This window comes from Sebastes fasciatus, chromosome 18, assembly GCF_043250625.1.
Source record: "Sebastes fasciatus isolate fSebFas1 chromosome 18, fSebFas1.pri, whole genome shotgun sequence".
Lineage (NCBI taxonomy): Eukaryota > Metazoa > Chordata > Actinopteri > Perciformes > Sebastidae > Sebastes > Sebastes fasciatus.
In genome coordinates this window covers 24968680-24981062 of record NC_133812.1, presented here as the reverse complement: position 1 = coordinate 24981062, position 12383 = coordinate 24968680, and the positions used below count along the sequence as shown (strand labels likewise).

At 40.3% G+C, this 12383-nt stretch overlaps 1 protein-coding gene across 1 annotated transcript in view; it reads right to left on the bottom strand.

Moving 5' to 3' along the window:
* Nucleotides 1-5053, bottom strand: part of fut8b (fucosyltransferase 8b (alpha (1,6) fucosyltransferase)) — a 113499-nt gene extending 108446 nt beyond the window's left edge. The window contains exon 1 of the mRNA XM_074616704.1: nucleotides 4803-5053. The gene's annotated coding sequence lies outside the window, so the exon portion shown is untranslated. The remainder of the gene's footprint in view (nucleotides 1-4802) is intronic.
* Between the last annotated feature and the right edge of the window lie 7330 nt (nucleotides 5054-12383).

Genomic DNA, 12383 nt, shown 5'->3' with positions numbered 1-12383 from the left:
CCGCATCTAACCTCTTTGGCAGAGCAACACTAATATGTTTAATGAACTCATTAGTCAAAAATGAAGACAGACAGTGGCATGAGGCATGGAAGGTGGAAGCACAAAGGGCAAAGAGAGAGAGAGAGAGGGAGGGAGGGAGGGAGGCGAAGGAAGGGGAAGCTACCTCTCTAGAAAGCAGTAAGCACATTCTCCTGTATTATAGATGCAGTATCATGTGTTACACCAGCTACATGGTGGCAGCAACAAGCAGAAACAACACAATCTGGGAGGCATTCTGCTAAAAAAAAAAAAAAAAAAGAAATACTTCAAACCTGCCAAGCAAATTTCAAGGGTTAGTTTGAGTGTTATCACTACTATTTAATTTAAGTGCTTCATCAAAATTACACAGCCTGGAATGAACTGCTCTAATGTAATTATTTGCACTTGGCTGATATAAACGGGTCCACCCGTGGCTGTGCCTGTTCATTCCTACGAAACGGCAAAGCCCAGATCAGAGCTGAATATTGCCAAAGCATGAGTCACTTTGCTTTATGTAGAAGAATTGACAGTTTAAAACAGGAGTCTGTGGCAGGCCGTTTTAAACATTTAACAGCTGAGATTGACGATCCAGAATTAACATTAGAGATATCCACAACTGCATTTTCTTATTCAAAATATGTATAACGTCATCCTGACCGGTCAAAACGACAGTTAGAGATATCTGTAATTCAGTTTTGACTATCCTAGATGACAGTTACAGACATCTCAAACGCCATTATGCCTAGTCAGAATTATTGTGCGAGGCTTCCCGTTTGATATAAAGCATTTAAACAGTGTGAGCAGAAGCTTTTGCTAGCTAGTATAGTTCGGTAAAGTTTGAAAGATATTCACAGATTCAAACGTCCCAGATCAGTAACTTAAATCAAACAGAGAGCTTTGTTCGCTAGAGAGTTGTGGCAGAAATGTACAGCGTATTGTAGATTTATTATCTCCAGACACACTTTATAAACCCGTACGTCTGCAGTGCAGTGCCATAGTATGTTGAATAGTTTCCGCCTCCCACTTGCCGTAGCTGCTGACGAAATTACAGATATCTGCCATTTCGCCTAGTCCAAACTCTAATTCAAGATATCTGTAATTACATTTTGACTATCCGTAACTCCAGTTAGAGCTATCTAGAACGTCATTCTGTCTAGTGAAAATGTTATTTTAGATATCTCAAAAGGACAATGTAGATATCTACAATTGAGGGGAATAAAAGATTGACCAGTCAGAATTCCAGTTGCAGATATCATCAATGTGAATAACGGATAGGTATATCTTGAATTAGAGATTTTGACTAGGCAAAATGGCGTTGCAGATATCTTTAATGAATGTCCTCCTGTCTAGCTATTAAATGTTAAAACGGATTCTCCATAGGAGTCTATCTGAAGCAGCACATCCATCTGGAAGCCGAGACAGAGTCCCCCTGCTGTCACCGCAATATATATGGCTGTTTACTTATTCATGAATGGGTTAGGACGACTAACTCAATCAATCTGCTTCCAGTTACCCAGGCTGACTTTATTAGATAACATTAATGATGCATTAGTCGTCCAATAGGCGTCGAGTTTCTCCCCTGTCAGCAACTACAATTCAAATGAGAACACAATGGATATTGGATGCAAAATGGATCGAAACTTTGGGATAATTGTGGCACTATACAACACCACAAGCTCATAATTCATCGTCGGACAATATGCTGTCAAAGAAACACACACTGTGCTTCAGAGTTGATATATGTCCTGTAATATCACCTGTAAATGATATGACAGTTAAGGGGACAAAAAAGCCATGCGTCATCACAAATCGATTTGAAAGCAATAAGATATTGCACTTATTTTCCATTGGATCTGTCATATTAAATAAGATTTAAACGAGCCTTAAAGCATACTGCTCCTTTGGCATGCTTCCAGCTTCTTCATGGAGATTATGACAATATTACAGCCATCCATATACTGAGAGTTTGCAATGTGAGTTGTACATTTATCACATGGTGGCACTTTTACATCACTATGAAGTAGGGGTTCACCTATGTATCGCAATCTTTATTTTTACGATTATTAAATAAATTTTTTAATGCCAGAATCGATATATGTGCTTCATTTGAGTCTACGCGAAGGTAGAAGGAAGTTACTGCTTTTATTGTCGTAGTCTGAGTAACGTGACGTCATATCTGTTCCATATCCGTCACCAAAACAAAACGCAGAAAGTATAAAACCGCGGAGGGTTGGCGTGGTTACAACCCTGTGAACCTTCACATGTTAAATCCAGCGTGGTAAACACAACACATCCAATAAAGTATGGAAACAGTTTGGGTTTCACACATTGCCAGGAAAAGCAGAGCTAGACATCACGGCTAAAGCTGCCTGCTAACTCTGTCATGGACAGGAAACGTTATCGTATTGCGGTAAAAGAGAAAGAGAATGGAGCTGACGGGGAGAGCTAGCGACGGACTTGGCGAAGTTAGTGGAAGTATAAACGTGTGACTACGTCTGGTTTTCAGAATAAGGTGTTAACAAAGGGAACTGTATATACAAAATACATATATGGAAAAAGGATTAATGGGGTTATATTCACCAGAAGTATAAAACATTACATGTCCCTTATAAATTAAACAGAAAATACCACTAATTTGTGAGGGAAATAATTTAATAAATAATTCCTGACAATGACTGATATATTGACTTCAGGACATCTCTGACTACATACATGCTGAAAATCAAACATTTTAATGCATTCATTTAGATATTTTCCAAAATAAAAGTCCCTAGAAGTGTATTATTCAACTTTTTTCCAATGATCTAGTGTTAAACAAGTTAACAAAAATCGCAATAATATTGAATCGCAATACTTAAAAATCGTAATACATATACATAGCGCAGCTCAAACTACGCTGTGTCGCGAGCATAGACGGCTCTCTTCCGCCGGGAAACAACAGTTGGTGTAGCTCTATTGTCGTCCAGGTGGAAACAGTACACGCTGTTCAGTTCCAGAAGCAGGCTAAGATAATCAAAAAGATAAAAAGTGTGAAAATTTGCCATAAATCGGGAGAAATACGAGAGAATTGTGACCCAGGGAGTTAACTGAGAGAGGGCAATGAAAAATGGGAGTCTCGCGGGAAAATCAGGAGGGTTGTCAAGTGTGATCATGATACGTTATGGTATCGCCAGATTCTTGCCAATACACATCCTTGCTTTGAAGACAGACATACATCTTCTAATAGGTGCCCCAGCTGGGAATTGAACCTGTAGCCTTTTTTACCAGCACCAGACTCCATCAGTTGAGCTACACTGAACACACCGTCTGCTGCCATCAGCTTTGTGAAAGTGTGGAGGGGATGGGAAGCAGAAATCAACCTGTCCTCCTCTTCCTCCTCATGTGATGAAGAATGAAGATGTTTTTACATCATAATCACACATCAGAAGGCCTTATTATTATTACACATTAACTACACCTCCAGATACTGAAAACAAACGCACGCCTGGCTGTGGTGATTATTACAAAGCCCCATTCTCTGATACTAGCAGCAGCTGCTTTGTCTGCTCACCACTAGGGATGTCACGAGAACCGATACTTCGGTACCAACTCGGCACCAAAATTCTAATAATGTGACGGTACTCGTTTTCTTCGAACGATGCCTGTAATGGTCATTTGGTACCGGAGCAGAGGTACTGGAGATGCGATTCTTCCGGATCTAATGGGGGCAGTATACGCTTACAAGTGTTCATTATTTATTACTTAAAGGCTACATGCCTCTGTTTTTTGTAATGTTCAAATATGTTAATGAAGGAGTGCGTGTTGAATTACATGGGATTTGTTTTTGTTTTTTTACCGTGGTATGGAATTGGTATCGAGAATCATGTAAATTCACTGGTATTGGTATCGACTACTAGACTTCTGGTACCGTGACATCCCTAAGCTACACTGAACACACCGTCTGCTGTGTGGAGGGTGATGGGAAGCAGAAATCAACCTGTCCTCCTCTTCCTCCTCATGTGATGAAGAATGAAGATTTACATCATAATCACACATCAGAAGGCCTTATTATTACTACACATTAACCACACCTCCAGATACTGAAAACAAACGCACGCCTGGCTCTGGTGATTATTACAAAGCCTCATTCTGTGATACTAGCAGCAGCTGCTGCTTTGTCTGCTGTCTGCTGCTCACCACCACACATATAAACACATGAAAAACAACACTGAAGGATACACACACACTTTGTCAAGACACCTCCCCATTGTCATGTGCCTTTATATTTCCCCGTTATGTGTGTGAGAGAGAGAGCGAGAGAGAGAGAGTGGAGGTCAAACGCATTTTCATCTAACGGTGAGAACTCACGACTAACAGACAGACAGCTAGCTTGTAATGCTACACGCTGTTGATGCTGTTCTCCTTGAATAGAACAGCCTCACAGTGAACGGTCCAGGTGCTGCTGCGTTCTGAAATAGAACGTTGCAACAATGTATCCGTTAACCGTTACCGCGGATACATTCTTTCACTTGGAACGTGAATTTGCAACAATTTGCAACAAAGCGGAGATGGGGGGTTATGTGGATGTAACGCACCAACACTGAAGCAGAGCATACATAGCACCGAGTAACGGTGGATATAACGGGACCAGACATTTCCTACCTACCCGGTGACCGCTATGTGGTCACTGTTGATCTGAGACGCAGTCAACAGGCCGGGAGGATGTAGCGGGAGGAATGTATGAGCCGAGCCTCTCCGGTTGTTTCCGCCATGCAGCAGCAGCAGCAGTGTTGTTATCATCTTACCTTGACATGATCCACCGGCTTCCAGCAGCGGCATCCGACCGGGGCTGCAGGAGACTGGAGGTCTGACGCAGCAGCAGCAGCAGCAGCCCGGTGGGTTTGTGTTGGTGCTCCAGAAAGATTGAGTAAGAAAAGGCTGCGGCGGAAACAGGAACTGGGAGAGAAGAGAGAGCTGGCTGGGATCTGTGAATACGGCAGTACGAGGCTGCTCTGCTCTGTGGGGATCTGCTGGATGGCCGGTGTCAACGCACACCAGAGAGGGAGGGAACTACACATCCGGTCACAGACTTTCAGAGTAATAGGCTGTGTGGTCACCGAGTAACTGAGTAATTCGCAATAAATAATAATAATAATTATTATTATTATTATAATTATAATAATAATACAATTCTGGTTTCAGCTAGTTTAGTGAGGGAATCATTATTATTTTTATTTTACTCTAATTATATTATTTTTTGTAAAAGAAAATTGTTTTATTGAAAAACAGATGGCAATTGCATTTGTGCATGAAATATTTTTATTTTTTATTATTATTTTATTTTATAACTATTATATATGTTTTTACTGGATTATAATATGTTCATCATTTTAATGTTGCAGTTGGTAAAGGTGGAGCTCATTGAAATTGTAATTACTTCTGGGTAGTGTAATCTTTAATATTACAGTATATCATTATTTGTTAATTGATTTAAAATTTGTATTAATAATTTAAATCTGCAAAGTAAGAGACAAAAAAGAACATCAAAAAACAGACAGAAAGAAAATCAAAACACATTATATATATATTATGCATAATAGAGCAATAGTGCATATAATTATATTATTAACACAACAAATAACGACAAATGGCCGTGATCTGAATCTGAACCTCATGCTAAATTTGTATATTTTTTTGTTGAGCTTGATTTGAGGTGTTGTGAGGTAGCCTATATTTAAATACTTCAGCCTAATGGAAATAAACTCGTGCTTTGTGTTTGGTGACCAGTCTAAGTTATTTTACTCTTTACTTTTTTGTTTGTTTGTTTTTTCTCTTCTTTCTTTTCTTTTTTTAACACTGTTTATGCTTGTGAGTTTTGTGTATATAGATATTTTTATGTGTTCTTTGTTTTGCTTTTGATGAGTCATTATTTTATTTGTTTAAATAGGGGAGGACATTAGTGTCTATTTCTTCTGCACTGAAGTTGTATCTTTTTTGTCAATCATTTTTGTCTATTTCTTTTTTACCTAAATTGTTTTTATTTTTCCTTATAAATATCTAAATTTGCAGTCAGATTTTAAACACGGTGACTGTATTCCCCACATTAATCATTGGGTCATTTATTTTGAAGGCACGATGGTGTGATTTCCTGTTTGTGTCTGTCTCTCTCTGGTTGTCTTGACTCCTGATGGGAGTGGGATGGAGTGGAAGCTGCAGTGCGCACACCAGTGTCAGGTTGCTGTACTGCAGTCGGGCTCATAGACAGACAGAGCTGGTGGCACCAGGGTGTGTGTTGGAGGGTACGACTCATCCACCCCCCCCACCCCACTCCCCCCACGTGGGTGACACTCAGCTTGACCTTCAGACCTTCAGACTGACACAGTAGCAGCATCGGTGCAGGGCCAGAGTCTCTCAGACTACATTTTATACACTTCAGTGCCTTCAGTCCTCACTCATATCGAAAGTGATCACGTTGACTTTCATTCCCTCCAGAGCAGCACCAGTCTGCTCCATCACTCATCTGTTACAACCTCTCAGATTACTGGTTGCACATTCTCTTTCCTCTATATAATCTGATTATTTCTTATTTCAGTGATAAAAGAAACCAAATAGCTTTGATATCCCATGGTTTTATCTTTGTTGATAAACTCGGGGCAGTTGGGAATATGTCTAGACCGATGGAGCAAACTTTTCTACAGTGTTTTCCACACCCGGTGGGGATTCACAATAGGCAGAGTCATTGCTCAGCTGCTCAGCGGAGACAGATTTTACAAATTATTTTGTCAACATTTTGATTTTATCTGTCAGCCAGAAAGGAGTGGTTTCAATCTAGGCTGGATGGCACACTGAAAAGGACTGGCTCTGCCTTGTAGAGCATTAAACCCTTCTGCACAGCAGAACTTAGCAGACTTACAGTGTTTATTTATCACTTTGTGGGAACAAAAAACTGTTGCTCACACGGTAAGCCTCCCGGGTTAAGACTTGAGACTAAGACACACAAGTGGAAAAAAACGTGTGAGAGGTAGAACAAAGACCGAAAGTGAAAATGTTTTCATAATGACTATCTAGTTTCCAGGAAAGCAGTTCTTTAAATGTCACTTCTGGCACAGTGGGCACAATCTTCCGTCTGCATTGTGTTGAGGCGCTGGCTGAAACCTCAGAACCAAATCGGCAAGTAAAACCAAAACTCTTTCAAAGGTTAAAGGAACAGCGTGTAACATTTCTGGGGATCTATTAGCAGAAATGGAATATAATATTCATGACTAATTAGTGTACCTGAAACTAAGAACTGTTGTGTTTTAATTAGCTTAGAATGAGCCCTTCATATCTATTATCTATATCTATCTAGGAAAAGGAGGAGTGACCTGAGGGTTTCTAAGTTGGTTGCAACCACACCACTAGATGTCGCCAAATCTTACACATTGTACCTTTAAATACTTGTTGTAATTACACAATTACAACATTAAAATGTAGAAAACAAATAGCAGAAAAAGTATTGGATATCAACGCGATGCTTTCACTGACAAATTGCAGGAGGAAATAAAAAAAAACAATCTAAGAGCAGTAATTTGTAATTTCCAGAGTAAAGTATAATTTATAGGAGGAGTGAATGTCACTCTTGTCTTTTACATAATGTAATTTACAGCTCTGCATGTGTCAGCTTTTTGAGAGGTTGATTATTTACATTCTGGTGCAAAGCTCATCCATCTATGTTAGTAAATAGCATACCTGAACGGACGGGGCTTCTGGACAAGTCATCAGTGTAGGACGGACATAATGTAGCTCAGCAGTCCTCCTGTGGAGAACACAGTCATGGTTCAGATTGCAGGACATTCAGTTTAATTTGGTCAACTTTATACAACAGAAATATTCATTAAAGGTACAATGTGTAGGATTTAGCAGCATCTAGCAGCATGGTTGCAGATTGCAACCAACTGAGCACCCCTCCGCTCACTCCTCTCTTTCCAAGATTGCGGTAACGTGAGCTGCCGAGGGTAAAACCGTGGTAACGCCGTTCTCCTCACTCAGAGGCCGTCTGTACCATAATAACACTACTTTAGGAGCAACTGAAGTCAGACGACGGCTGGCGGTACCACAGTTTTGCACTCTGCGGCTCACATTACCAAACTTTCACAAGTGTATCGGAGAACTACGGTGGCCTTCAGGTGACGTAAAAACACAAAAGTCTCTCTCTAGAGCCAGTGTTTGGTTTGTCCGTTCTGGGTTACTGTAGAAACATGGTGGAGCAACGTGGCGGACTCCTTGAAGAGGACCTGCTCCCTATGTAGATATGAAGGACTCATTCTAAGCTAACGAAAACACAACGATTCTTAGTTTCAGGTGATTATGACCTCATCGGGTAAGCTGCTACTTTCCATCCCTGATAGTCGTTTGAGGCGTAAAGGTGAACGTGCATTTTTTAGTGGGCCGGGCCCAAGTTGTGGAATTGCCTCCCTCTACATGTTCAATCAGCCCCCACAATCGAATGCTTGAAATCCAGGCTAAAAAAAAGACTTATTTTCTCTGGTGTTCGATGTGTTATATTATATTATATTGTCAATATGTGTTTTTGACATTGTGTCATTTGTCAATTTCTGCCTTTTTCCTCTTTAAACTTTAAAACACTGTCAACCACAGGTTGTATACTGTGCTATATAAATACACTGACTTATACACTAATGAAAACATACTTATGAATATCATATTCCATTTTTGCTTATAGATCACCCGAAATCCTACACAAAAGGACCACCTTTAAGTTGAAACTGACTCAAAGACGTTTCTCATTTCTTTTTCATGTCAGTAGCTTCCATTTAGTATGAATAAACATCCACTTAATCCTCATAAATTGAACCCCGTTGGGGTCAAGTATGTTTCCAAGCATAAGTAAAGGAAAGAGAAGCCAAGGACAGTGTGTGTGTGTGTGTGTGTGTGTGTGTGTGTGTGTGTGTGTGTGTGTGTGTGCGTGTGTGTGTGTGTGTGTAGACGGGTGCTATAAAACAGCCGTCTTTCAGGTGGTAATTTGTTGCCCTTGAACATGTAATTTACTGTACCACTCTCTGTGAACTGCTGCATATGGATGTTTTTCTATCCCCCATTTTCAGTCGCACTTGAGAATTAAGCCACTAAATCAAATTCATAATACCCAAAGGCTTTTCATTTGTTGTTGCGTCCCCCATCCATCTTTGAAAAATATCCAGCGTGCCTCTGAGAGGTCTCACTCCGGTGGCGAGGAGCTGAATCACAATAACAACCACAACCTACCTACATTTGGTACACACACATAGTTTCCGACTCGTAAAGCTGGTGCAGCAGCGCCTTCATGTGGCGCAGAGTCCACAGTGCACTGAGGATAAAGCACATGTCTGTGGTGGTGTAGGTGTTAGTTAAAAGAAGAAATATGACTCAGAAGGCCTTTCAGTGTTGTCTCATCAAACAGGCTTAATCTCAAAGCCAGCAGAATGACTCATGGTTCAGAGGCTCGCCTATAATTGTCGCACGGCACACATGCATGCAGAACACCAACCGTACATGCACCGCTGCAGAGATAAACACAACCCGGAACCCCCCCCCACCCACAACCAAACACCTAACAGAATGTGGTCAGTCAGCTGCGATATCATCATCAGTGTTGTTCCCAGCGTGGGCGGAGGCAGGTCGATCGCTGCTGACCTTTTTGTCTTCGCTGACCTTTTCAGATTGAGACACGGAGGAAGAGTTTCTAAAGGAGAACATGTGAACTCTATTCATCTGAAGGAAAAAAGCTGGAGTGGAATGGCGCAGAACCAGTATGGAGGACATGGAGCACCAACTGTCTGATGCTGCATTGCATATGCAAATGTGGCCTGATAATCAGACTGAATTTTTATTTAGTTTCAGAAAAAGCTCAGCGATGTGGGCAGCGGTTCTGTGAGCAGGCTCGCATAAATGCATATCGGAGCAAATGTCACTCTCCATGCCTCACGCACTCTCAACTCATGCTATGAATCAGAAACCAAATGGAACAGAATAATTAAAATCTCATTAGAGTATCATTAGAATATCATTAGCATATTCATTTGTAACACTTGGGAAGGAATGCATCATCGTGGCACTTGTTCAACTGGATTCGATGTGACAAAACATTTCACCAAATGTATAAAATATTTTAATGTAGAAATATATTAAATGCAGTCTAGGATTTTAAATTCATGACATGTAGCTGCAACATCCCTGCTTAAATTCTGGCCGGGGAGCTCTGCGTTGGAAGAGCATTTTGGGGATATTAACATCCTCTGCATTCAAGAGACGTGGTTAGAAAAGCAGGATCTCTCAAAACAGCTCCCAGAGTTGGGGAATTAGTCCAAGGTTGAATATCCAGAGGAGTGGCAATAGATCGGAATATTAAGTCTGATCCAACTCTTGATATTGTAGGATTGATTGATGAGTGGGGCATCGAGATGTACTTTAACATTAGAGAATATAGTATTTTTAATAATATCAAAATGAGGAACACTTACTGGCTTCTATAAATGATTTCATTGAGGATATGACACAACATATGTTTATGTCTTCGGACAACAATATCTGAAACTGGTCCAGTATTGAGGGAGAGCGCTGTAGACGACAGCTGCTCACAGGCAGCATTATGGTGTTATTGAGGCAAGCTGGCAACGTCATTTACGTCGACTAAAAGTGCTTGTTTTTGCCATGACAGGCTCTGATTGTTATTATAAGTGTCTGACATTATGGAAAGAGTCTCGCTCAAGGAGAAATCTCGTTCTGAAATCTGGCGAGGTGACATTTTGCTGGAAGACGACGGTGGATCAGTGGAATACATCTGTGGTGGAAACGCGAGTGGCAGCCTGGCAGAGTTTGAGTTGAGTTACACTGACGCTGCTCACTTGCCCTCGCAGCTTGTTTAGGTGCTGTCGGTTACAGCCTCAATACTGGACCAGTTTCAAAAAGTGTTGTCCCCATTAGTCACTTAGTCACAAAATATGGAAAAATAGGGTCCAGATTGAAAAATACCAAAGTTGCCCTTTAAGTATGCCAGGCAACCTGAGCTCCTTTTGAATAGTATGCTGGTAAATGAGCTGTGACAAAGTTAAAAATAAAACATACATAACACATTTCAAAAGTATTGTACCATGTGTGCTAGAATGAAAAAAAAAATGAAAAGAAATGAGAATATAACGAGGACTTGTTTACAAGGAAGTTGCTAATTAAAAGTTATAATGAATTTTATAAATGACATTCATGGCGCAGATGGTATTCTTAATCTATGGCAGAAGCCTTATTATGAGTTGTTTAATTGTGTAGCAAAAAGTCAAGCCTGCTGTTAATGACTTCACCCAGGTTATATTAATACATTTTATTTTATTTGGCGGCGCCTTTCTAGACACCCAAGGACAAATATTAGAGCTGCAACGATTAATCAAATTCGTTTTAAATTAATCACCAACTATTTTGATAATCGATTAATCGGTTTTAGTAATTCTTTTAAGAAAAAAAAAGTAAATTCTCTGATTCCAGCTTCTTAAATGTGAATATTTTCTGGTTTCTTTACTCCTCTATGACAGTAAACTGAATATCTTTGAGTTGTGGCCAAAACAAGACATTTGATGACGTCATCTTGGGCTTTAGGAAACACTGATCGACATTTTTCACCATTTTCTAACAACAACGAATCATTAATCAAGAACACAATTGACAGATTAATCAACAATGAAGATAAGTGTTAGTTGCAGCCCTAATCTGAAACACGTCAAGGGTGGCTAAACTGTCCACTCTAAAGTAGCTGGCATTCAGTGTAGAGGGTGAATGCTTTTTCCACTCCGCCATGCATTACCTCTCACCGCCACAGGGTGTCACTGCTGCTTACATGCACACAGAATAATGAGCAACTTGTTCTATTTGTAAGGCAAATGTCAGATGACAGGCTAACGAAGCAAATACAGAATGAATCGAAAGTGACGTGGATGGAATCTGAACTGAACTGACAGATTTATGGTAAAAACAAGAAGCAAAAATGAACAAAACCCCCGAGGAAGACGGTGAAAATGCAGATTTTGAACAGGAAGGTGAAAGCATGGAGGCCTAGGGAGAAAGTTGGAAACATTTGGCCTTAAAATAAATCTGCTCAATGCTTCTGAATTTGATGTCTGCTTCTATACACAGAACAAACACCTGCTTCAAAGTAAGACAGCTCGCTCTGTCTGTTATCACACCTCTAATGGTTATCGCTGGTTTAATGAGCAGTGCAACAGTTTGTGATTCATTAATGTTTTGCTAATCAGCTTGAAAGCAGCGGTGTCTATTTATTTTTCAGTTGTGTGAATATCAGCTGCCAGGTAGTATAATTTAGATTGTATATATAGGTGTGAAGCTGATGGAAAATAGATCGT